We start from the raw sequence: 23782 nt of genomic DNA, 5'->3' as shown, positions 1-23782 counted from the left end.
ATTTAATGACTGTGCAAAGAATTGTAAAGTTTTTATCCAAACTGGTTCTGATCATATGCAATTCTGTTTGAGAGTGTAGTTACACCCTTCTGATTCTTCTACGAAAAGCAGTACCGCATTTGCATTCCTTGCGCAGGCGGCTCGGTTCAAAGACAGGGAAGAAGCTGATGCGCTGGTGTCACAGTGCACCACGGATTCCTGAACTTGTCTGTCTGTTAAATGTACCCCAAAGGCGTCTCTGAAAGGCCTCGTTTGGAAGCTGTCTGTCGTTATTCAATGTACGAGAATTGGCACCAGAGGTCCTGAATCATGTTTTGGAGCAGTTCGCACTTGAGTGGCTCTTTCAATCAGCAACAGCAATGAAAGAAATTACACTCTCAGAGGAACCTCTGGACCTGTGCTTTCATGGTGTCGCTAGTATTAAGGTGCGCCCCGAGACCTAAGCCACGTTGGAACTGAAACGGAGGAATCGACAGAGAGGTTACAGAATGACATCGCATCCATTTGGTTTTCTTGAAATCACTGAGGAGCAGGAAAATGTAAACGGGGAAGTCGAGTGGGGAAGTCAGGCAGTTGCAGCTCTGGAGAAACTCCTTCTTTGTGACTCACTCAGCAACCAGACACGTGAAGGTGACTCAGAGGCGTGAGAGCTCTTCACATCGAGAACAAAAAGCAATCAAGGGCAGTTAGCACCTCTTCCGGAGTGGGGGTGGGGTGAGGTAATTACCTTTTGACTTTGTTACTATGTTGAGAAACTGCCTTTTAGATTGAGGTGAACAGAAAATGCATTTCTAATAAGCACCATGGAATTGAGCAAAATTTATTGAGTCGCTTCTTGTCGATTCCCACACAGGTTTCCAACTCAGTTGCTATCCATGTGGCTGATGTCCAGGAGTGAACATCTCTGCAGCAAATTGCACGGTTAGGGTAAAAGGCAAGGAAAGTGTCATCTCGAACTGGCCCCGAGGTCAGAGCATCCTCACAATGTAATCTGTCGTTCTCGAATAGGAATGAGACCTCCGGTTTTAGGGTGGAGTACATTGTTTGGGACTCTTTTTCTGCAAAACAGACACAGTGACTGAAATTACGCTGCACGGTATGATGTGGAACACGGCTTTGTGCATTTTCCCTGTAGTCCGGTGTGCTTTATGTTCCGTGTAAACGTGAAACTTGCCCTGTTTCAAGCAATGGGTGAAATCATTTAGCAAAGCAAGAATCGAAATTGCAGTAATGTCAAGCAGCTCGTGGTTATTTGACCAAATCATAACCGAACATATATTCTCACAGATACATTTGGAGCTGAAAGGAGTCTGAGAAGATAGACTCAGCTTACCATTGATTTTTGTCTGGATTGATGGGCTCTCATTATCTGCTGCGAAATTGATATTGTAGACGGGCACATCCCAGCAGCTGTGCGAGTCGGAGAGGGATCATGGAACCATTTTCATGTGACTTGGCATCTGTTGTTATGCAGGAGAGCACAGTTGGAAAGGCAAGAAAATGGTGCGCGCGGCCGGCTGGTAGTGTGGCCGAGCGGTCTAAGGCGCTGGATCCAGGTTCCAGTCTCGAAAGGGGCGTGGGTTCGAATCCCACCACTGCCATTTCTGCAGATCAACTCCAACGCTGCAGCCTTTTTGTTAAAATGCTGTTTCTGTCCCCACTGTATTGATGTTGAAAACAAAAGTAAAATGGCTTTGCTTCCCGGGGAATTAACTGTGGTGTGGGATAGTGCCGAATATTTCAAAGTGTCTCTGTCTGTCATGATCGTGTTCGCCTCCCGCGCAGAAAATCGCAAGCAGCTGTGCTGTTCCAGGCAAGTTGAGCTTGTACTGGAACCGAATGGAGACCGGTATTTCATCGCTGTTGTGAAACAAAGTCCTGGGGTGACTCGACTCGTCGTTATTTGGTTTTTCGGCCAATGGGAAAATCGTTCCAACGAATTTCGATGTGATATGTTGTTGAATTTCTCCCATTTCCTTCGTTTCCGTCCTGGAGACATCGGAAGGGAAAGGTAATCTAATCGAGACTGTGATTGGTGAAATTCACTTTTTATGGCCCATTCTTATTAGGTTCTTTCTTTCTCTCTTTTCAGTATTGTCTGGGAAGTGGTGGTTCCCTAAGGCTGCAGTATGTGTGAAAGAGTAGTTTGGAATTGTCCTGTTGTTAGTTGTGAGATTACTTTATAAATCATGCCCTCGGACTGTCTCACATTTAGCATTCATGCATCTCTGTGTCTGAAAATGCATTAGGTATGCCAGCTTTGTTTGTGTTCCGTGTTAAATGCTTTCTGTTTTGCGATTCGCTCAATACTTTACGAGTTAACAGCGTTTCTGAGGAACCTTCCAGCTGCAAAATTCCCTAACTGAGGATCTGGGAAAATTTCACAGAGTATGGTCAGTCGGAGCAAAAGTAAGGAAGTCGTTCCTTTCTGCAGTGTTTCGCAACACTACCTTTCCCGTGAGCATCGAACACAGTAAAGGATTGTGCCACAGACTGCGACGGCAAGCTCCGCTAAAAAGTAATCCTTTAAAGCAGGTGTAAGCAACACAACGTTTTTGGGGGACACCGCGTGGAAACAGATACTTCGGTGTATCTCGTCCATGCTCAGCACATAGCCAAATATAAACAAGTCCGGTTCCCCAGTATTTGGCCCCAAACCCTCTCAACCCATCCTATCCAGAAACTCATGCAATTTTCTGAGCCTCCTCCGCTTCCTCTGGGAGCTCATTCCATACACGCACAACCTTCTGTGTGGGAAATGTGCCTCAGGTCCTTTGTCAATTTCAGCCCACTCACCTTAAACCTATGCTCTCGAGTTTTCAACTCACCCCAACTTGGGTAAAACACGTAAATACTCAGTTTCCAACCCTTCCATTAGATCATGTCGCAGTCGTTACGCTGCAGGGAAAGTCGTCCCAGCCTAGTCGACCTCGCCCTACGGTCCAAACATTGACCACATCCTTGTCTATATTTTATCATCAATTTCACGTGTCTTTTTTTTATGTTTTGAAGATGTCAATTACGCTGGACAACAACGAGCTATTGGAAACAGAAAGGTGAAACGAAGAATGGCTTCAACTTTCAGTGCTGGATGCCCCTGAGCTGCCGGATGGGCGGCTGCGGCTTGTTTCTGTAGTGTAGTGGTCATCACGTTCGCCTCACACGCGAAAGGTCCCCAGTTCGAAACTGGGCAGAAACTGCTTTGTTCTTCATCGGCAGCCTTTTACATGGACAAGAACGGTGCTTTCTTGCTTGCTTTCCCATCTGCAAACCTGCCTTCGAAGTTGCTTGAACAAATCTGCTCGCGTAGTGAAATGTAATGCAATTCCATTTAATGACTGTGCAAAGAATTGTAAAGTTTTTATCCAAACTGGTTCTGATCATATGCAATTCTGTTTGAGAGTGTAGTTACCCCCTTCTGATTCTTCTACGAAAAGCAGTACCGCATTTGCATTCCTTGCGCAGGCGGCTCGGTTCAAAGACAGGGAAGAAGCTGATGCGCTGGTGTCACAGCGCACCACGGATTCCTGAACTTGTCTGTCTGTTAAATGTACCCCAAAGGCGTCTCTGAAAGGCCTCGTTTGGAAGCTGTCTGTCGTTATTCAATGTACGAGAATTGGCACCAGAGGTCCTGAATCATGTTTTGGAGCAGTTCGCACTTGAGTGGCTCTTTCAATCAGCAACAGCAATGAAAGAAATTACACTCTCAGAGGAACCTCTGGACCTGTGCTTTCATGGTGTCGCTAGTATTAAGGTGCGCCCCGAGACCTAAGCCACGTTGGAACTGAAACGGAGGAATCGACAGAGAGGTTACAGAATGACATCGCATCCATTTGGTTTTCTTGAAATCACTGAGGAGCAGGAAAATGTAAACGGCGAAGTCGAGTGGGGAAGTCAGGCAGTTGCAGCTCTGGAGAAACTCCTTCTTTGTGACTCACTCAGCAACCAGACACGTGAAGGTGACTCAGAGGCGTGAGAGCTCTTCACATCGAGAACAAAAAGCAATCAAGGGCAGTTAGCACCTCTTCCGGAGTGGGGGTGGGGTGAGGTAATTACCTTTTGACTTTGTTACTATGTTGAGAAACTGCCTTTTAGATTGAGGTGAACAGAAAATGCATTTCTAATAAGCACCATGGAATTGAGCAAAATTTATTGAGTCGCTTCTTGTCGATTCCCACACAGGTTTCCAACTCAGTTGCTATCCATGTGGCTGATGTCCAGGAGTGAACATCTCTGCAGCAAATTGCACGGTTAGGGTAAAAGGCAAGGAAAGTGGCATCTCGAACTGGCTCCGAGGTCAGAGCATCGTCACAATGTGATCTGTCGTTCTCGAATAGGAATGCGACCTCCGGTTTTAGGGTGGAGTACATTGTTTGGGACTCTTTTTCTGCAAAACAGACAGAGTGACTGAAATTACGCTGCACGGTATGATGTGGAACACGGCTTTGTGCATTTTCCCTGTAGTCCGGTGTGCTTCATGTTCCGCGTAAACGTGAAACTTGCCCTGTTTCAAGCAATGGGTGAAATAATTTAGCAAAGCAAGAATCGAAATTGCAGTAATGTCAAGCAGCTCGTGGTTATTTGACCAAATCATAACCGAACATATATTCTCACAGATACATTTGGAGCTGAAAGGAGTCTGAGAAGATAGACTCAGCTTACCATTGATTTTTGTCTGGATTGATGGGCTCTCATTATCTGCTGCGAAATTGATATTGTAGACGGGCACATCCCAGCAGCTGTGCGAGTCGGAGAGGGATCATGGAACCATTTTCATGTGACTTGGCATCTGTTGTTATGCAGGAGAGCACAGTTGGAAAGGCAAGAAAATGGTGCGCGCGGCCGGCTGGTAGTGTGGCCGAGCGGTCTAAGGCGCTGGACCCAGGTTCCAGTCTCGAAAGGGGCGTGGGTTCGAATCCCACCACTGCCATTTCTGCAGATCAACTCCAACGCTGCAGCTTTTTTGTTAAAATGCTGTTTCTGTCCCCACTGTATTGACGTTGAAAACAAAAGTAAAATGGCTTTGCTTCCCGGGGAATTAACTGTGGTGTGGGATAGTGCCGAATATTTCAAAGTGTCTCTGTCTGTCATGATCGTGTTCGCCTCCCGCGCAGAAAATCGCAAGCAGCTGTGCTGTTCCAGGCAAGTTGAGCTTGTACTGGAACCGAATGGAGACCGGTATTTCATCGCTGTTGTGAAACAAAGTCCTGGGGTGACTCGACTCGTCGTTATTTGGTTTTTCGGCCAATGGGAAAATCGTTCCAACGAATTTCGATGTGATATGTTGTTGAATTTCTCCCATTTCCTTCGTTTCCGTCCTGGAGACATCGGAAGGGAAAGGTAATCTAATCGAGACTGTGATTGGTGAAATTCACTTTTTATGGCCCATTCTTATTAGGTTCTTTCTTTCTCTCTTTTCAGTATTGTCTGGGAAGTGGTGGTTCCCTAAGGCTGCAGTATGTGTGAAAGAGTAGTTTGGAATTGTCCTGTTGTTAGTTGTGAGATTACTTTATAAATCATGCCCTCGGACTGTCTCACATTTAGCATTCATGCATCTCTGTGTCTGAAAATGCATTAGGTATGCCAGCTTTGTTTGTGTTCCGTGTTAAATGCTTTCTGTTTTGCGATTCGCTCAATACTTTACGAGTTAACAGCGTTTCTGAGGAACCTTCCAGCTGCAAAATTCCCTAACTGAGGATCTGGGAAAATTTCACAGAGTATGGTCAGTCGGAGCAAAAGTAAGGAAGTCGTTCCTTTCTGCAGTGTTTCGCAACACTACCTTTCCCGTGAGCATCGAACACAGTAAAGGATTGTGCCACAGACTGCGACGGCAAGCTCCGCTAAAAAGTAATCCTTTAAAGCAGGTGTAAGCAACACAACGTTTTTGGGGGACACCGCGTGGAAACAGATACTTCGGTGTATCTCGTCCATGCTCAGCACATAGCCAAATATAAACAAGTCCGGTTCCCCAGTATTTGGCCCCAAACCCTCTCAACCCATCCTATCCAGAAACTCATGCAATTTTCTGAGCCTCCTCCGCTTCCTCTGGTAGCTCATTCCATACACGCACAACCTTCTGTGTGGGAAATGTGCCTCAGGTCCTTTGTCAATTTCAGCCCACTCACCTTAAACCTATGCTCTCGAGTTTTCAACTCACCCCAACTTGGGTAAAACACGTAAATACTCAGTTTCCAACCCTTCCATTAGATCATGTCGCAGTCGTTACGCTGCAGGGAAAGTCGTCCCAGCCTAGTCGACCTCGCCCTACGGTCCAAACATTGACCACATCCTTGTCTATATTTTATCATCAATTTCACGTGTCTTTTTTTTATGTTTTGAAGATGTCAATTACGCTGGACAACAACGAGCTATTGGAAACAGAAAGGTGAAACGAAGAATGGCTTCAACTTTCAGTGCTGGATGCCCCTGAGCTGCCGGATGGGCGGCTGCGGCTTGTTTCTGTAGTGTAGTGGTCATCACGTTCGCCTCACACGCGAAAGGTCCCCAGTTCGAAACTGGGCAGAAACTGCTTTGTTCTTCATCGGCAGCCTTTTACATGGACAAGAACGGTGCTTTCTTGCTTGCTTTCCCATCTGCAAACCTGCCTTCGAAGTTGCTTGAACAAATCTGCTCGCGTAGTGAAATGTAATGCAATTCCATTTAATGACTGTGCAAAGAATTGTAAAGTTTTTATCCAAACTGGTTCTGATCATATGCAATTCTGTTTGAGAGTGTAGTTACCCCCTTCTGATTCTTCTACGAAAAGCAGTACCGCATTTGCATTCCTTGCGCAGGCGGCTCGGTTCAAAGACAGGGAAGAAGCTGATGCGCTGGTGTCACAGTGCACCACGGATTCCTGAACTTGTCTGTCTGTTAAATGTACCCCAAAGGCGTCTCTGAAAGGCCTCGTTTGGAAGCTGTCTGTCGTTATTCAATGTACGAGAATTGGCACCAGAGGTCCTGAATCATGTTTTGGAGCAGTTCGCACTTGAGTGGCTCTTTCAATCAGCAACAGCAATGAAAGAAATTACACTCTCAGAGGAACCTCTGGACCTGTGCTTTCATGGTGTCGCTAGTATTAAGGTGCGCCCCGAGACCTAAGCCACGTTGGAACTGAAACGGAGGAATCGACAGAGAGGTTACAGAATGACATCGCATCCATTTGGTTTTCTTGAAATCACTGAGGAGCAGGAAAATGTAAACGGGGAAGTCGAGTGGGGAAGTCAGGCAGTTGCAGCTCTGGAGAAACTCCTTCTTTGTGACTCACTCAGCAACCAGACACGTGAAGGTGACTCAGAGGCGTGAGAGCTCTTCACATCGAGAACAAAAAGCAATCAAGGGCAGTTAGCACCTCTTCCGGAGTGGGGGTGGGGTGAGGTAATTACCTTTTGACTTTGTTACTATGTTGAGAAACTGCCTTTTAGATTGAGGTGAACAGAAAATGCATTTCTAATAAGCACCATGGAATTGAGCAAAATTTATTGAGTCGCTTCTTGTCGATTCCCACACAGGTTTCCAACTCAGTTGCTATCCATGTGGCTGATGTCCAGGAGTGAACATCTCTGCAGCAAATTGCACGGTTAGGGTAAAAGGCAAGGAAAGTGTCATCTCGAACTGGCCCCGAGGTCAGAGCATCCTCACAATGTAATCTGTCGTTCTCGAATAGGAATGAGACCTCCGGTTTTAGGGTGGAGTACATTGTTTGGGACTCTTTTTCTGCAAAACAGACACAGTGACTGAAATTACGCTGCACGGTATGATGTGGAACACGGCTTTGTGCATTTTCCCTGTAGTCCGGTGTGCTTTATGTTCCGTGTAAACGTGAAACTTGCCCTGTTTCAAGCAATGGGTGAAATCATTTAGCAAAGCAAGAATCGAAATTGCAGTAATGTCAAGCAGCTCGTGGTTATTTGACCAAATCATAACCGAACATATATTCTCACAGATACATTTGGAGCTGAAAGGAGTCTGAGAAGATAGACTCAGCTTACCATTGATTTTTGTCTGGATTGATGGGCTCTCATTATCTGCTGCGAAATTGATATTGTAGACGGGCACATCCCAGCAGCTGTGCGAGTCGGAGAGGGATCATGGAACCATTTTCATGTGACTTGGCATCTGTTGTTATGCAGGAGAGCACAGTTGGAAAGGCAAGAAAATGGTGCGCGCGGCCGGCTGGTAGTGTGGCCGAGCGGTCTAAGGCGCTGGATCCAGGTTCCAGTCTCGAAAGGGGCGTGGGTTCGAATCCCACCACTGCCATTTCTGCAGATCAACTCCAACGCTGCAGCCTTTTTGTTAAAATGCTGTTTCTGTCCCCACTGTATTGATGTTGAAAACAAAAGTAAAATGGCTTTGCTTCCCGGGGAATTAACTGTGGTGTGGGATAGTGCCGAATATTTCAAAGTGTCTCTGTCTGTCATGATCGTGTTCGCCTCCCGCGCAGAAAATCGCAAGCAGCTGTGCTGTTCCAGGCAAGTTGAGCTTGTACTGGAACCGAATGGAGACCGGTATTTCATCGCTGTTGTGAAACAAAGTCCTGGGGTGACTCGACTCGTCGTTATTTGGTTTTTCGGCCAATGGGAAAATCGTTCCAACGAATTTCGATGTGATATGTTGTTGAATTTCTCCCATTTCCTTCGTTTCCGTCCTGGAGACATCGGAAGGGAAAGGTAATCTAATCGAGACTGTGATTGGTGAAATTCACTTTTTATGGCCCATTCTTATTAGGTTCTTTCTTTCTCTCTTTTCAGTATTGTCTGGGAAGTGGTGGTTCCCTAAGGCTGCAGTATGTGTGAAAGAGTAGTTTGGAATTGTCCTGTTGTTAGTTGTGAGATTACTTTATAAATCATGCCCTCGGACTGTCTCACATTTAGCATTCATGCATCTCTGTGTCTGAAAATGCATTAGGTATGCCAGCTTTGTTTGTGTTCCGTGTTAAATGCTTTCTGTTTTGCGATTCGCTCAATACTTTACGAGTTAACAGCGTTTCTGAGGAAACTTCCAGCTGCAAAAGTCCTTAACTGAGGATCTGGGAAAATTTCACAGAGTATGGTCAGTCGGAGCAAAAGTAAGGAAGTCGTTCCTTTCTGCAGTGTTTCGCAATACTACCTTTCCCGTGAGCATCGAACACAGTAAAGGATTGTGCCACAGACTGCGACGGAAAGCTCCGCTAAAAAGTAATCCTTTAAAGCAGGTGTAAGCAACACAACGTTATTGGGGGACACCGCGTGGAAACAGATACTTCGGTGTATCTCGTCCATGCTCAGCACATAGCCAAATATAAACAAGTCCGGTTCCCCAGTATTTGGCCCCAAACCCTCTCAACCCATCCTATCCAGAAACTCATGCAATTTTCTGAGCCTCCTCCGCTTCCTCTGGGAGCTCATTCCATCCACGCACAACCTTCTGTGTGGGAAATGTGCCTCAGGTCCTTTGTCAATTTCAGCCCACTCACCTTAAACCTATGCTCTCGAGTTTTCAACTCACCCCAACTTGGGTAAAACACGTAAATACTCAGTTTCCAACCCTTCCATTAGATCATGTCGCAGTCGTTACGCTGCAGGGAAAGTCGTCCCAGCCTAGTCGACCTCGCCCTACGGTCCAAACATTGACCACATCCTTGTCTATATTTTATCATCAATTTCACGTGTCTTTTTTTTATGTTTTGAAGATGTCAATTACGCTGGACAACAACGAGCTATTGGAAACAGAAAGGTGAAACGAAGAATGGCTTCAACTTTCAGTGCTGGATGCCCCTGAGCTGCCGGATGGGCGGCTGCGGCTTGTTTCTGTAGTGTAGTGGTCATCACGTTCGCCTCACACGCGAAAGGTCCCCAGTTCGAAACTGGGCAGAAACTGCTTTGTTCTTCATCGGCAGCCTTTTACATGGACAAGAACGGTGCTTTCTTGCTTGCTTTCCCATCTGCAAACCTGCCTTCGAAGTTGCTTGAACAAATCTGCTCGCGTAGTGAAATGTAATGCAATTCCATTTAATGACTGTGCAAAGAATTGTAAAGTTTTTATCCAAACTGGTTCTGATCATATGCAATTCTGTTTGAGAGTGTAGTTACCCCCTTCTGATTCTTCTACGAAAAGCAGTACCGCATTTGCATTCCTTGCGCAGGCGGCCCGGTTCAAAGACAGGGAAGAAGCTGATGCGCTGGTGTCACAGTGCACCACGGATTCCTCAACTAGTCTGTCTGTCAAATGTACCCCAAAGGCGTCTGTGAAAGGCCTCGTTTGGAAGCTGTCTGTCGTTATTCAACGTACGAGAATTGGCACCAGAGGTCCTGAATCATGTTTTGGAGCAGTTCGCACTTGAGTGGCTCTTTCAATCAGCAACAGCAATGAAAGAAATTACACTCTCAGAGGAACCTCTGGACCTGTGCTTTCATGGTGTCGCTAGTATTAAGGTGCGCCCCGAGACCTAAGCCACGTTGGAACTGAAACGGAGGAATCGACAGAGAGGTTACAGAATGACATCGCATCCATTTGGTTTTCTTGAAATCACTGGGGAGCAGGAAAATGTAAACGGCGAAGTCGAGTGGGGAAGTCAGGCAGTTGCAGCTCTGGAGAAACTCCTTCTTTGTGACTCACTCAGCAACCAGACACGTGAAGGTGACTCAGAGGCGTGAGAGCTCTTCACATCGAGAACAAAAAGCAATCAAGGGCAGTTAGCACTTCTTCCGGAGTGGGGGTGGGGTGAGGTAATTACCTTTTGACTTTGTTACTATGTTGAGAAACTGCCTTTTAGATTGAGGTGAACAGAAAATGCATTTCTAATAAGCACCATGGAATTGAGCAAAATTTATTGAGTCGCTTCTCGTCGATTCCCACACAGGTTTCCAACTCAGTTGCTATCCATGTGGCTGATGTCCAGGAGTGAACATCTCTGCAGCAAATTGCACGGTTAGGGTAAAAGGCAAGGAAAGTGTCATCTCGAACTGGCTCCGAGGTCAGAGCATCCTCACAATGTAATCTGTCGTTCTCGAATAGGAATGCGACCTCCGGTTTTAGGGTGGAGTACATTGTTTGGGACTCTTTTTCTGCAAAACAGACAGAGTGACTGAAATTACGCTGCACGGTATGATGTGGAACACGGCTTTGTGCATTTTCCCTGTAGTCCGGTGTGCTTCATGTTCCGCGTAAACGTGAAACTTGCCCTGTTTCAAGCAATGGGTGAAATAATTTAGCAAAGCAAGAATCGAAATTGCAGTAATGTCAAGCAGCTCGTGGTTATTTGACCAAATCATAACCGAACATATATTCTCACAGATACATTTGGAGCTGAAAGGAGTCTGAGAAGATAGACTCAGCTTACCATTGATTTTTGTCTGGATTGATGGGCTCTCATTATCTGCTGCGAAATTGATATTGTAGACGGGCACATCCCAGCAGCTGTGCGAGTCGGAGAGGGATCATGGAACCATTTTCATGTGACTTGGCATCTGTTGTTATGCAGGAGAGCACAGTTGGAAACGCAAGAAAATGGTGCGCGCGGCCGGCTGGTAGTGTGGCCGAGCGGTCTAAGGCGCTGGATCCAGGTTCCAGTCTCGAAAGGGGCGTGGGTTCGAATCCCACCACTGCCATTTCTGCAGATCAACTCCAACGCTGCAGCCTTTTTGTTAAAATGCTGTTTCTGTCCCCACTGTATTGATGTTGAAAACAAAAGTAAAATGGCTTTGCTTCCCGGGGAATTAACTGTGGTGTGGGATAGTGCCGAATATTTCAAAGTGTCTCTGTCTGTCATGATCGTGTTCGCCTCCCGCGCAGAAAATCGCAAGCAGCTGTGCTGTTCCAGGCAAGTTGAGCTTGTACTGGAACCGAATGGAGACCGGTATTTCATCGCTGTTGTGAAACAAAGTCCTGGGGTGACTCGACTCGTCGTTATTTGGTTTTTCGGCCAATGGGAAAATCGTTCCAACGAATTTCGATGTGATATGTTGTTGAATTTCTCCCATTTCCTTCGTTTCCGTCCTGGAGACATCGGAAGGGAAAGGTAATCTAATCGAGACTGTGATTGGTGAAATTCACTTTTTATGGCCCATTCTTATTAGGTTCTTTCTTTCTCTCTTTTCAGTATTGTCTGGGAAGTGGTGGTTCCCTAAGGCTGCAGTATGTGTGAAAGAGTAGTTTGGAATTGTCCTGTTGTTAGTTGTGAGATTACTTTATAAATCATGCCCTCGGACTGTCTCACATTTAGCATTCATGCATCTCTGTGTCTGAAAATGCATTAGGTATGCCAGCTTTGTTTGTGTTCCGTGTTAAATGCTTTCTGTTTTGCGATTCGCTCAATACTTTACGAGTTAACAGCGTTTCTGAGGAAACTTCCAGCTGCAAAAGTCCTTAACTGAGGATCTGGGAAAATTTCACAGAGTATGGTCAGTCGGAGCAAAAGTAAGGAAGTCGTTCCTTTCTGCAGTGTTTCGCAATACTACCTTTCCCGTGAGCATCGAACACAGTAAAGGATTGTGCCACAGACTGCGACGGAAAGCTCCGCTAAAAAGTAATCCTTTAAAGCAGGTGTAAGCAACACAACGTTATTGGGGGACACCGCGTGGAAACAGATACTTCGGTGTATCTCGTCCATGCTCAGCACATAGCCAAATATAAACAAGTCCGGTTCCCCAGTATTTGGCCCCAAACCCTCTCAACCCATCCTATCCAGAAACTCATGCAATTTTCTGAGCCTCCTCCGCTTCCTCTGGGAGCTCATTCCATCCACGCACAACCTTCTGTGTGGGAAATGTGCCTCAGGTCCTTTGTCAATTTCAGCCCACTCACCTTAAACCTCTGCTCTCGAGTTTTCAACTCACCCCAACTTGGGTAAAACACGTAAATACTCAGTTTCCAACCCTTCCATTAGATCATGTCGCAGTCGTTACGCTGCAGGGAAAGTCGTCCCAGCCTAGTCGACCTCGCCCTACGGTCCAAACATTGACCACATCCTTGTCTATATTTTATCATCAATTTCACGTGTCTTTTTTTTATGTTTTGAAGATGTCAATTACGCTGGACAACAACGAGCTATTGGAAACAGAAAGGTGAAACGAAGAATGGCTTCAACTTTCAGTGCTGGATGCCCCTGAGCTGCCGGATGGGCGGCTGCGGCTTGTTTCTGTAGTGTAGTGGTCATCACGTTCGCCTCACACGCGAAAGGTCCCCAGTTCGAAACTGGGCAGAAACTGCTTTGTTCTTCATCGGCAGCCTTTTACATGGACAAGAACGGTGCTTTCTTGCTTGCTTTCCCATCTGCAAACCTGCCTTCGAAGTTGCTTGAACAAATCTGCTCGCGTAGTGAAATGTAATGCAATTCCATTTAATGACTGTGCAAAGAATTGTAAAGTTTTTATCCAAACTGGTTCTGATCATATGCAATTCTGTTTGAGAGTGTAGTTACCCCCTTCTGATTCTTCTACGAAAAGCAGTACCGCATTTGCATTCCTTGCGCAGGCGGCTCGGTTCAAAGACAGGGAAGAAGCTGATGCGCTGGTGTCACAGTGCACCACGGATTCCTGAACTTGTCTGTCTGTTAAATGTACCCCAAAGGCGTCTGTGAAAGGCCTCGTTTGGAAGCTGTCTGTCGTTATTCAACGTACGAGAATTGGCACCAGAGGTCCTGAATCATGTTTTGGAGCAGTTCGCACTTGAGTGGCTCTTTCAATCAGCAACAGCAATGAAAGAAATTACACTCTCAGAGGAACCTCTGGACCTGTGCTTTCATGGTGTCGCTAGTATTAAGGTGCGCCCCGAGACCTAAGCCACGTTGGAACTGAAACGGAGGAATCGACAGAGAGGTTACAGAATGACATCGCATCCATTTGGTTTTCTTGAAATCACTGGGGAGCAGGAAAATGTAAACGGCGAAGTCGAGTGGGGAAGTCAGGCAGTTGCAGCTCTGGAGAAACTCCTTCTTTGTGACTCACTCAGCAACCAGACACGTGAAGGTGACTCAGAGGCGTGAGAGCTCTTCACATCGAGAACAAAAAGCAATCAAGGGCAGTTAGCACTTCTTCCGGCGTGGGGGTGGGGTGAGGTAATTACCTTTTGACTTTGTTACTATGTTGAGAAACTGCCTTTTAGATTGAGGTGAACAGAAAATGCATTTCTAATAAGCACCATGGAATTGAGCAAAATTTATTGAGTCGCTTCTCGTCGATTCCCACACAGGTTTCCAACTCAGTTGCTATCCATGTGGCTGATGTCCAGGAGTGAACATCTCTGCAGCAAATTGCACGGTTAGGGTAAAAGGCAAGGAAAGTGTCATCTCGAACTGGCTCCGAGGTCAGAGCATCCTCACAATGTAATCTGTCGTTCTCGAATAGGAATGCGACCTCCGGTTTTAGGGTGGAGTACATTGTTTGGGACTCTTTTTCTGCAAAACAGACAGAGTGACTGAAATTACGCTGCACGGTATGATGTGGAACACGGCTTTGTGCATTTTCCCTGTAGTCCGGTGTGCTTCATGTTCCGCGTAAACGTGAAACTTGCCCTGTTTCAAGCAATGGGTGAAATCATTTAGCAAAGCAAGAATCGAAATTGCAGTAATGTCAAGCAGCTCGTGGTTATTTGACCAAATCATAACCGAACATATATTCTCACAGATACATTTGGAGCTGAAAGGAGTCTGAGAAGATAGACTCAGCTTACCATTGATTTTTGTCTGGATTGATGGGCTCTCATTATCTGCTGCGAAATTGATATTGTAGACGGGCACATCCCAGCAGCTGTGCGAGTCGGAGAGGGATCATGGAACCATTTTCATGTGACTTGGCATCTGTTGTTATGCAGGAGAGCACAGTTGGAAACGCAAGAAAATGGTGCGCGCGGCCGGCTGGTAGTGTGGCCGAGCGGTCTAATGCGCTGGATCCAGGTTCCAGTCTCGAAAGGGGCGTGGGTTCGAATCCCACCACTGCCATTTCTGCAGATCAACTCCAACGCTGCAGCTTTTTTGTTAAAATGCTGTTTCTGTCCCCACTGTATTGACGTTGAAAACAAAAGTAAAATGGCTTTGCTTCCCGGGGAATTAACTGTGGTGTGGGATAGTGCCGAATATTTCAAAGTGTCTCTGTCTGTCATGATCGTGTTCGCCTCCCGCGCAGAAAATCGCAAGCAGCTCTACTGTTGCTTTCTGTTCCAGGCAAGTTGAGCTTGTACTGGAACCGAATGGAGACCGGTATTTCATCGCTGTTGTGAAACAAAGTCCTGGGGTGACTCGACTCGTCGTTATTTGGTTTTTCGGCCAATGGGAAAATCGTTCCAACGAATTTCGATGTGATATGTTGTTGAATTTCTCCCATTTCCTTCGTTTCCGTCCTGGAGACATCGGAAGGGAAAGGTAATCTAATCGAGACTGTGATTGGTGAAATTCACTTTTTATGGCCCATTCTTATTAGGTTCTTTCTTTCTCTCTTTTCAGTATTGTCTGGGAAGTGGTGGTTCCCTAAGGCTGCAGTATGTGTGAAAGAGTAGTTTGGAATTGTCCTGTTGTTAGTTGTGAGATTACTTTATAAATCATGCCCTCGGACTGTCTCACATTTAGCATTCATGCATCTCTGTGTCTGAAAATGCATTAGGTATGCCAGCTTTGTTTGTGTTCCGTGTTAAATGCTTTCTGTTTTGCGATTCGCTCAATACTTTACGAGTTAACAGCGTTTCTGAGGAAACTTCCAGCTGCAAAATTCCTTAACTGAGGATCTGGGAAAATTTCACAGAGTATGGTCAGTCGGAGCAAAAGTAAGGAAGTCGTTCCTTTCTGCAGTGTTTCGCAACACTACCTTTCCCGTGAGCATCGAACACAGTAAAGGATTGTGCCACAGACTGCGACGGCAAGCTCCGCTAAAAAGTAATCCTTTAAAGCAGGTGTAAGCAACACAACGTTTTTGGGGGACACCGCGTGGAAACAGATACTTCGGTGTATCTCGTCCATGCTCAGCACATAGCCAAATATAAACAAGTCCGGTTCCCCAGTATTTGGCCCCAAACCCTCTCAACCCATCCTATCCAGAAACTCATGCAATTTTCTGAGCCTCCTCCGCTTCCTCTGGGAGCTCATTCCATACACGCACAACCTTCTGTGTGGGAAATGTGCCTCAGGTCCTTTGTCAATTTCAGCCCACTCACCTTAAACCTCTGCTCTCGAGTTTTCAACTCACCCCAACTTGGGTAAAACACGTAAATACTCAGTTTCCAACCCTTCCATTAGATCATGTCGCAGTCGTTACGCTGCAGGGAAAGTCGTCCCAGCCTAGTCGACCTCGCCCTACGGTCCAAACATTGACCACATCCTTGTCTATATTTTATCATCAATTTCACGTGTCTTTTTTTTATGTTTTGAAGATGTCAATTACGCTGGACAACAACGAGCTATTGGAAACAGAAAGGTGAAACGAAGAATGGCTTCAACTTTCAGTGCTGGATGCCCCTGAGCTGCCGGATGGGCGGCTGCGGCTTGTTTCTGTAGTGTAGTGGTCATCACGTTCGCCTCACACGCGAAAGGTCCCCAGTTCGAAACTGGGCAGAAACTGCTTTGTTGTTCATCGGCAGCCTTTTACATGGACAAGAACGGTGCTTTCTTGCTTGCTTTCCCATCTGCAAACCTGCCTTCGAAGTTGCTTGAACAAATCTGCTCGCGTAGTGAAATGTAATGCAATTCCATTTAATGACTGTGCAAAGAATTGTAAAGTTTTTATCCAAACTGGTTCTGATCATATGCAATTCTGTTTGAGAGTGTAGTTACCCCCTTCTGATTCTTCTACGAAAAGCAGTACCGCATTTGCATTCCTTGCGCAGGCGGCTCGGTTCAAAGACAGGGAAGAAGCTGATGCGCTGGTGTCACAGTGCACCACGGATTCCTGAACTTGTCTGTCTGTTAAATGTACCCCAAAGGCGTCTCTGAAAGGCCTCGTTTGGAAGCTGTCTGTCGTTATTCAACGTACGAGAATTGGCACCAGAGGTCCTGAATCATGTTTTGGAGCAGTTCGCACTTGAGTGGCTCTTTCAATCAGCAACAGCAATGAAAGAAATTACACTCTCAGAGGAACCTCTGGACCTGTGCTTTCATGGTGTCGCTAGTATTAAGGTGCGCCCCGAGACCTAAGCCACGTTGGAACTGAAACGGAGGAATCGACAGAGAGGTTACAGAATGACATCGCATCCATTTGGTTTTCTTGAAATCACTGAGGAGCAGGAAAATGTAAACGGCGAAGTCGAGTGGGGAAGTCAGGCAGTTGCAGCTCTGGAGAAACTCCTTCTTTGTGACTCACTCAGCAACCAGACACGTGAAGGTGACTCAGAGGCGTGAGAGCTCTTCACATCGAGAACAAAAAGCAATCAAGGGCAGTTAGCACCTCTTCCGGAGTGGGGGTGGGGTGAGGTAATTACCTTTTGACTTTGTTACTATGTTGAGAAACTGCCTTTTAGATTGAGGTGAACAGAAAATGCATTTCTAATAAGCACCATGGAATTGAGCAAAATTTATTGAGTCGCTTCTCGTCGATTCCCACACAGGTTTCCAACTCAGTTGCTATCCATGTGGCTGATGTCCAGGAGTGAACATCTCTGCAGCAAATTGCACGGTTAGGGTAAAAGGCAAGGAAAGTGTCATCTCGAACTGGCTCCGAGGTCAGAGCATCCTCACAATGTAATCTGTCGTTCTCGAATAGGAATGAGACCTCCGGTTTTAGGGTGGAGTACATTGTTTGGGACTCTTTTTCTGCAAAACAGACACAGTGACTGAAATTACGCTGCACGGTATGATGTGGAACACGGCTTTGTGCATTTTCCCTGTAGTCCGGTGTGCTTCATGTTCCGCGTAAACGTGAAACTTGCCCTGTTTCAAGCAATGGGTGAAATCATTTAGCAAAGCAAGAATCGAAATTGCAGTAATGTCAAGCAGCTCGTGGTTATTTGACCAAATCATAACCGAACATATATTCTCACAGATACATTTGGAGCTGAAAGGAGTCTGAGAAGATAGACTCAGCTTACCATTGATTTTTGTCTGGATTGATGGGCTCTCATTATCTGCTGCGAAATTGATATTGTAGACGGGCACATCCCAGCAGCTGTGCGAGTCGGAGAGGGATCATGGAACCATTTTCATGTGACTTGGCATCTGTTGTTATGCAGGAGAGCACAGTTGGAAACGCAAGAAAATGGTGCGCGCGGCCGGCTGGTAGTGTGGCCGAGCGGTCTAAGGCGCTGGATCCAGGTTCCAGTCTCGAAAGGGGCGTGGGTTCGAATCCCACCACTGCCATTTCTGCAGATCAACTCCAACGCTGCAGCCTTTTTGTTAAAATGCTGTTTCTGTCCCCACTGTATTGATGTTGAAAACAAAAGTAAAATGGCTTTGCTTCCCGGGGAATTAACTGTGGTGTGGGATAGTGCCGAATATTTCAAAGTGTCTCTGTCTGTCATGATCGTGTTCGCCTCCCGCGCAGAAAATCGCAAGCAGCTGTGCTGTTCCAGGCAAGTTGAGCTTGTACTGGAACCGAATGGAGACCGGTATTTCATCGCTGTTGTGAAACAAAGTCCTGGGGTGACTCGACTCGTCGTTATTTGGTTTTTCGGCCAATGGGAAAATCGTTCCAACGAATTTCGATGTGATATGTTGTTGAATTTCTCCCATTTCCTTTGTTTCCGTCCTGGAGACATCGGAAGGGAAAGGTAATCTAATCGAGACTGTGATTGGTGAAATTCACTTTTTATGGCCCATTCTTATTAGGTTCTTTCTTTCTCTCTTTTCAGTATTGTCTGGGAAGTGGTGGTTCCCTAAGGCTGCAGTATGTGTGAAAGAGTAGTTTGGAATTGTCCTGTTGTTAGTTGTGAGATTACTTTATAAATCATGCCCTCGGACTGTCTCACATTTAGCATTCATGCATCTCTGTGTCTGAAAATGCATTAGGTATGCCAGCTTTGTTTGTGTTCCGTGTTAAATGCTTTCTGTTTTGCGATTCGCTCAATACTTTACGAGTTAACAGCGTTTCTGAGGAAACTTCCAGCTGCAAAAGTCCTTAACTGAGGATCTGGGAAAATTTCACAGAGTATGGTCAGTCGGAGCAAAAGTAAGGAAGTCGTTCCTTTCTGCAGTGTTTCGCAATACTACCTTTCCCGTGAGCATCGAACACAGTAAAGGATTGTGCCACAGACTGCGACGGCAAGCTCCGCTAAAAAGTAATCCTTTAAAGCAGGTGTAAGCAACACAACGTTATTGGGGGACACCGCGTGGAAACAGATACTTCGGTGTATCTCGTCCATGCTCAGCACATAGCCAAATATAAACAAGTCCGGTTCCCCAGTATTTGGCCCCAAACCCTCTCAACCCATCCTATCCAGAAACTCATGCAATTTTCTGAGCCTCCTCCGCTTCCTCTGGGAGCTCATTCCATACACGCACAACCTTCTGTGTGGGAAATGTGCCTCAGGTCCTTTGTCAATTTCAGCCCACTCACCTTAAACCTATGCTCTCGAGTTTTCAACTCACCCCAACTTGGGTAAAACACGTAAATACTCAGTTTCCAACCCTTCCATTAGATCATGTCGCAGTCGTTACGCTGCAGGGAAAGTCGTCCCAGCCTAGTCGACCTCGCCCTACGGTCCAAACATTGACCACATCCTTGTCTATATTTTATCATCAATTTCACGTGTCTTTTTTTTATGTTTTGAAGATGTCAATTACGCTGGACAACAACGAGCTATTGGAAACAGAAAGGTGAAACGAAGAATGGCTTCAACTTTCAGTGCTGGATGCCCCTCAGCTGCCGGACGGGCGGCTGCGGCTTGTTTCTGTAGTGTAGTGGTCATCACGTTCGCCTCACACGCGAAAGGTCCCCAGTTCGAAACTGGGCAGAAACTGCTTTGTTCTTCATCGGCAGCCTTTTACATGGACAAGAACGGTGCTTTCTTGCTTGCTTTCCCATCTGCAAACCTGCCTTCGAAGTTGCTTGAACAAATCTGCTCGCGTAGTGAAATGTAATGCAATTCCATTTAATGACTGTGCAAAGAATTGTAAAGTTTTTATCCAAACTGGTTCTGATCATATGCAATTCTGTTTGAGAGTGTAGTTACCCCCTTCTGATTCTTCTACGAAAAGCAGTACCGCATTTGCATTCCTTGCGCAGGCGGCCCGGTTCAAAGACAGGGAAGAAGCTGATGCGCTGGTGTCACAGTGCACCACGGATTCCTGAACTTGTCTGTCTGTTAAATGTACCCCAAAGGCGTCTCTGAAAGGCCTCGTTTGGAAGCTGTCTGTCGTTATTCAACGTACGAGAATTGGCACCAGAGGTCCTGAATCATGTTTTGGAGCAGTTCGCACTTGAGTGGCTCTTTCAATCAGCAACAGCAATGAAAGAAATTACACTCTCAGAGGAACCTCTGGACCTGTGCTTTCATGGTGTCGCTAGTATTAAGGTGCGCCCCGAGACCTAAGCCACGTTGGAACTGAAACGGAGGAATCGACAGAGAGGTTACAGAATGACATCGCATCCATTTGGTTTTCTTGAAATCACTGAGGAGCAGGAAAATGTAAACGGGGAAGTCGAGTGGGGAAGTCAGGCAGTTGCAGCTCTGGAGAAACTCCTTCTTTGTGACTCACTCAGCAACCAGACACGTGAAGGTGACTCAGAGGCGTGAGAGCTCTTCACATCGAGAACAAAAAGCAATCAAGGGCAGTTAGCACCTCTTCCGGAGTGGGGGTGGGGTGAGGTAATTACCTTTTGACTTTGTTACTATGTTGAGAAACTGCCTTTTAGATTGAGGTGAACAGAAAATGCATTTCTAATAAGCACCATGGAATTGAGCAAAATTTATTGAGTCGCTTCTCGTCGATTCCCACACAGGTTTCCAACTCAGTTGCTATCCATGTGGCTGATGTCCAGGAGTGAACATCTCTGCAGCAAATTGCACGGTTAGGGTAAAAGGCAAGGAAAGTGGCATCTCGAACTGGCTCCGAGGTCAGAGCATTCTCACGATGTGATCTGTCGTTCTCGAATAGGAATGCGACCTCCGGTTTTAGGGTGGAGTACATTGTTTGGGACTCTTTTTCTGCAAAACAGACACAGTGACTGAAATTACGCTGCACGGTATGATGTGGAACACGGCTTTGTGCATTTTCCCTGTAGTCCGGTGTGCTTCATGTTCCGCGTAAACGTGAAACTTGCCCTGTTTCAAGCAATGGGTGAAATAATTTAGCAAAGCAAGAATCGAAATTGCAGTAATGTCAAGCAGCTCGTGGTTATTTGACCAAATCATAACCGAACATATATTCTCACAGATACATTTGGAGCTGAAAGGAGTCTGAGAAGATAGACTCAGCTTACCATTGATTTTTGTCTGGATTGATGGGCTCTCATTATCTGCTGCGAAATTGATATTGTAGACGGGCACATCCCAGCAGCTGTGCGAGTCGGAGAGGGATCATGGAACCATTTTCATGTGACTTGGCATCTGTTGTTATGCAGGAGAGCACAGTTGGAAACGCAAGAAAATGGTGCGCGCGGCCGGCTGGTAGTGTGGCCGAGCGGTCTAAGGCGCTGGATCCAGGTTCCAGTCTCGAAAGGGGCGTGGGTTCGAATCCCACCACTGCCATTTCTGCAGATCAACTCCAACGCTGCAGCTTTTTTGTTAAAATGCTGTTTCTGTCCCCACTGTATTGATGTTGAAAACAAAAGTAAAATGGCTTGGCTTCCCGGGGAATTAACTGTGGTGTGGGATAGTGCCGAATATTTCAAAGTGTCTCTGTCTGTCATGATCGTGTTCGCCTCCCGCGCAGAAAATCGCAAGCAGCTGTGCTGTTCCAGGCAAGTTGAGCTTGTCCTGGAACCGAATGGAGACCGGTATTTCATCGCTGTTGTGAAACAAAGTCCTGGGGTGACTCGACTCGTCGTTATTTGGTTTTTCGGCCAATGGGAAAATCGTTCCAACGAATTTCGATGTGATATGTTGTTGAATTTCTCCCATTTCCTTCGTTTCCGTCCTGGAGACATCGGAAGGGAAAGGTAATCTAATCGAGACTGTGATTGGTGAAATTCACTTTTTATGGCCCATTCTTATTAGGTTCTTTCTTTCTCTCTTTTCAGTATTGTCTGGGAAGTGGTGGTTCCCTAAGGCTGCAGTATGTGTGAAAGAGTAGTTTGGAATTGTCCTGTTGTTAGTTGTGAGATTACTTTATAAATCATGCCCTCGGACTGTCTCACATTTAGCATTCATGCATCTCTGTGTCTGAAAATGCATTAGGTATGCCAGCTTTGTTTGTGTTCCGTGTTAAATGCTTTCTGTTTTGCGATTCGCTCAATACTTTACGAGTTAACAGCGTTTCTGAGGAAACTTCCAGCTGCAAAAGTCCTTAACTGAGGATCTGGGAAAATTTCACAGAGTATGGTCAGTCGGAGCAAAAGTAAGGAAGTCGTTCCTTTCTGCAGTGTTTCGCAAAACTACCTTTCCCGTGAGCATCGAACACAGTAAAGGATTGTGCCACAGACTGCGACGGCAAGCTCCGCTAAAAAGTAATCCTTTAAAGCAGGTGTAAGCAACACAACGTTTTTGGGGGACACCGCGTGGAAACAGATACTTCGGTGTATCTCGTCCATGCTCAGCACATAGCCAAATATAAACAAGTCCGGTTCCCCAGTATTTGGCCCCAAACCCTCTCAACCCATCCTATCCAGAAACTCATGCAATTTTCTGAGCCTCCTCCGCTTCCTCTGGGAGCTCATTCCATACACGCACAACCTTCTGTGTGGGAAATGTGCCTCAGGTCCTTTGTCAATTTCAGCCCACTCACCTTAAACCTATGCTCTCGAGTTTTCAACTCACCCCAACTTGGGTAAAACACGTAAATACTCAGTTTCCAACCCTTCCATTAGATCATGTCGCAGTCGTTACGCTGCAGGGAAAGTCGTCCCAGCCTAGTCCACCTCGCCCTACGGTCCAAACATTGACCACATCCTTGTCTATATTTTATCATCAATTTCACGTGTCTTTTTTTATGTTTTGAAGATGTCAATTACGCTGGACAACAACGAGCTATTGGAAACAGAAAGGTGAAACCAAGAATGGCTTCAACTTTCAGTGCTGGATGCCCCTGAGCTGCCGAACGGGCGGCAGCGGCTTGTTTCTGTAGTGTAGTGGTCATCACGTTCGCCTCACACGCGAAAGGTCCCCAGTTCGAAACTGGGCAGAAACTGCTTTGTTGTTCATCGGCAGCCTTTTACATGGACAAGAACGGTGCTTTCTTGCTTGCTTTCCCATCTGCAAACCTGCCTTCGAAGTTGCTTGAACAAATCTGCTCGCGTAGTGAAATGTAATGCAATTCCATTTAATGACTGTGCAAAGAATTGTAAAGTTTTTATCCAAACTGGTTCTGATCATATGCAATTCTGTTTGAGAGTGTAGTTACCCCCTTCTGATTCTTCTACGAAAAGCAGTACCGCATTTGCATTCCTTGCGCAGGCGGCCCGGTTCAAAGACAGGGAAGAAGCTGATGCGCTGGTGTCACAGTGCACCACGGATTCCTCAACTAGTCTGTCTTTCAAATGTACCCCAAAGGCGTCTGTGAAAGGCCTCGTTTGGAAGCTGTCTGTCGTTATTCAACGTACGAGAATTGGGACCAGAGGTCCTGAATCATGTTTTGGAGCAGTTCGCACTTGAGTGGCTCTTTCAATCAGCAACAGCAATGAAAGAAATTACACTCTCAGAGGAACCTCTGGACCTGTGCTTTCATGGTGTCGCTAGTATTAAGGTGCGCCCCGAGACCTAAGCCACGTTGGAACTGAAACGGAGGAAT

General features: G+C 46.1%; 14 non-coding genes across 14 annotated transcripts; all 14 read left to right on the top strand.

Moving 5' to 3' along the window:
• The first annotated feature begins 1519 nt into the window (after positions 1-1519).
• On the top strand, positions 1520-1601 carry trnal-cag (transfer RNA leucine (anticodon CAG)). The gene has a single exon. It is a non-coding gene; the product is annotated as a tRNA-Leu (tRNA).
• A 1525-nt stretch (positions 1602-3126) lies between these two features.
• Positions 3127-3199, top strand: trnav-cac (transfer RNA valine (anticodon CAC)). Its single transcript has one exon. It is a non-coding gene; the product is annotated as a tRNA-Val (tRNA).
• A 1649-nt stretch (positions 3200-4848) lies between these two features.
• Positions 4849-4930, top strand: trnal-cag (transfer RNA leucine (anticodon CAG)). Its single transcript has one exon. It is a non-coding gene; the product is annotated as a tRNA-Leu (tRNA).
• Positions 4931-6455: 1525 nt separating this feature from the next.
• On the top strand, positions 6456-6528 carry trnav-cac (transfer RNA valine (anticodon CAC)). The gene has a single exon. It is a non-coding gene; the product is annotated as a tRNA-Val (tRNA).
• A 1649-nt stretch (positions 6529-8177) lies between these two features.
• Positions 8178-8259, top strand: trnal-cag (transfer RNA leucine (anticodon CAG)). Its single transcript has one exon. It is a non-coding gene; the product is annotated as a tRNA-Leu (tRNA).
• Positions 8260-9784: 1525 nt separating this feature from the next.
• trnav-cac (transfer RNA valine (anticodon CAC)) lies at positions 9785-9857 on the top strand. The gene has a single exon. It is a non-coding gene; the product is annotated as a tRNA-Val (tRNA).
• Positions 9858-11506: 1649 nt separating this feature from the next.
• Positions 11507-11588, top strand: trnal-cag (transfer RNA leucine (anticodon CAG)). Its single transcript has one exon. It is a non-coding gene; the product is annotated as a tRNA-Leu (tRNA).
• A 1525-nt stretch (positions 11589-13113) lies between these two features.
• On the top strand, positions 13114-13186 carry trnav-cac (transfer RNA valine (anticodon CAC)). Its single transcript has one exon. It is a non-coding gene; the product is annotated as a tRNA-Val (tRNA).
• Positions 13187-14835: 1649 nt separating this feature from the next.
• trnal-cag (transfer RNA leucine (anticodon CAG)) lies at positions 14836-14917 on the top strand. Its single transcript has one exon. It is a non-coding gene; the product is annotated as a tRNA-Leu (tRNA).
• A 1535-nt stretch (positions 14918-16452) lies between these two features.
• Positions 16453-16525, top strand: trnav-cac (transfer RNA valine (anticodon CAC)). The gene has a single exon. It is a non-coding gene; the product is annotated as a tRNA-Val (tRNA).
• A 1649-nt stretch (positions 16526-18174) lies between these two features.
• trnal-cag (transfer RNA leucine (anticodon CAG)) lies at positions 18175-18256 on the top strand. The gene has a single exon. It is a non-coding gene; the product is annotated as a tRNA-Leu (tRNA).
• Positions 18257-19781: 1525 nt separating this feature from the next.
• On the top strand, positions 19782-19854 carry trnav-cac (transfer RNA valine (anticodon CAC)). The gene has a single exon. It is a non-coding gene; the product is annotated as a tRNA-Val (tRNA).
• Positions 19855-21503: 1649 nt separating this feature from the next.
• Positions 21504-21585, top strand: trnal-cag (transfer RNA leucine (anticodon CAG)). The gene has a single exon. It is a non-coding gene; the product is annotated as a tRNA-Leu (tRNA).
• Positions 21586-23109: 1524 nt separating this feature from the next.
• Positions 23110-23182, top strand: trnav-cac (transfer RNA valine (anticodon CAC)). Its single transcript has one exon. It is a non-coding gene; the product is annotated as a tRNA-Val (tRNA).
• Positions 23183-23782: the final 600 nt, after the last annotated feature.

Source organism: Chiloscyllium punctatum, unplaced genomic scaffold (genome assembly GCF_047496795.1).
Source record: "Chiloscyllium punctatum isolate Juve2018m unplaced genomic scaffold, sChiPun1.3 scaffold_427, whole genome shotgun sequence".
NCBI lineage: Eukaryota > Metazoa > Chordata > Chondrichthyes > Orectolobiformes > Hemiscylliidae > Chiloscyllium > Chiloscyllium punctatum.
Note: the sequence above shows the minus strand (reverse complement) of the source record. Positions and strands in the feature narration are given on the sequence as shown.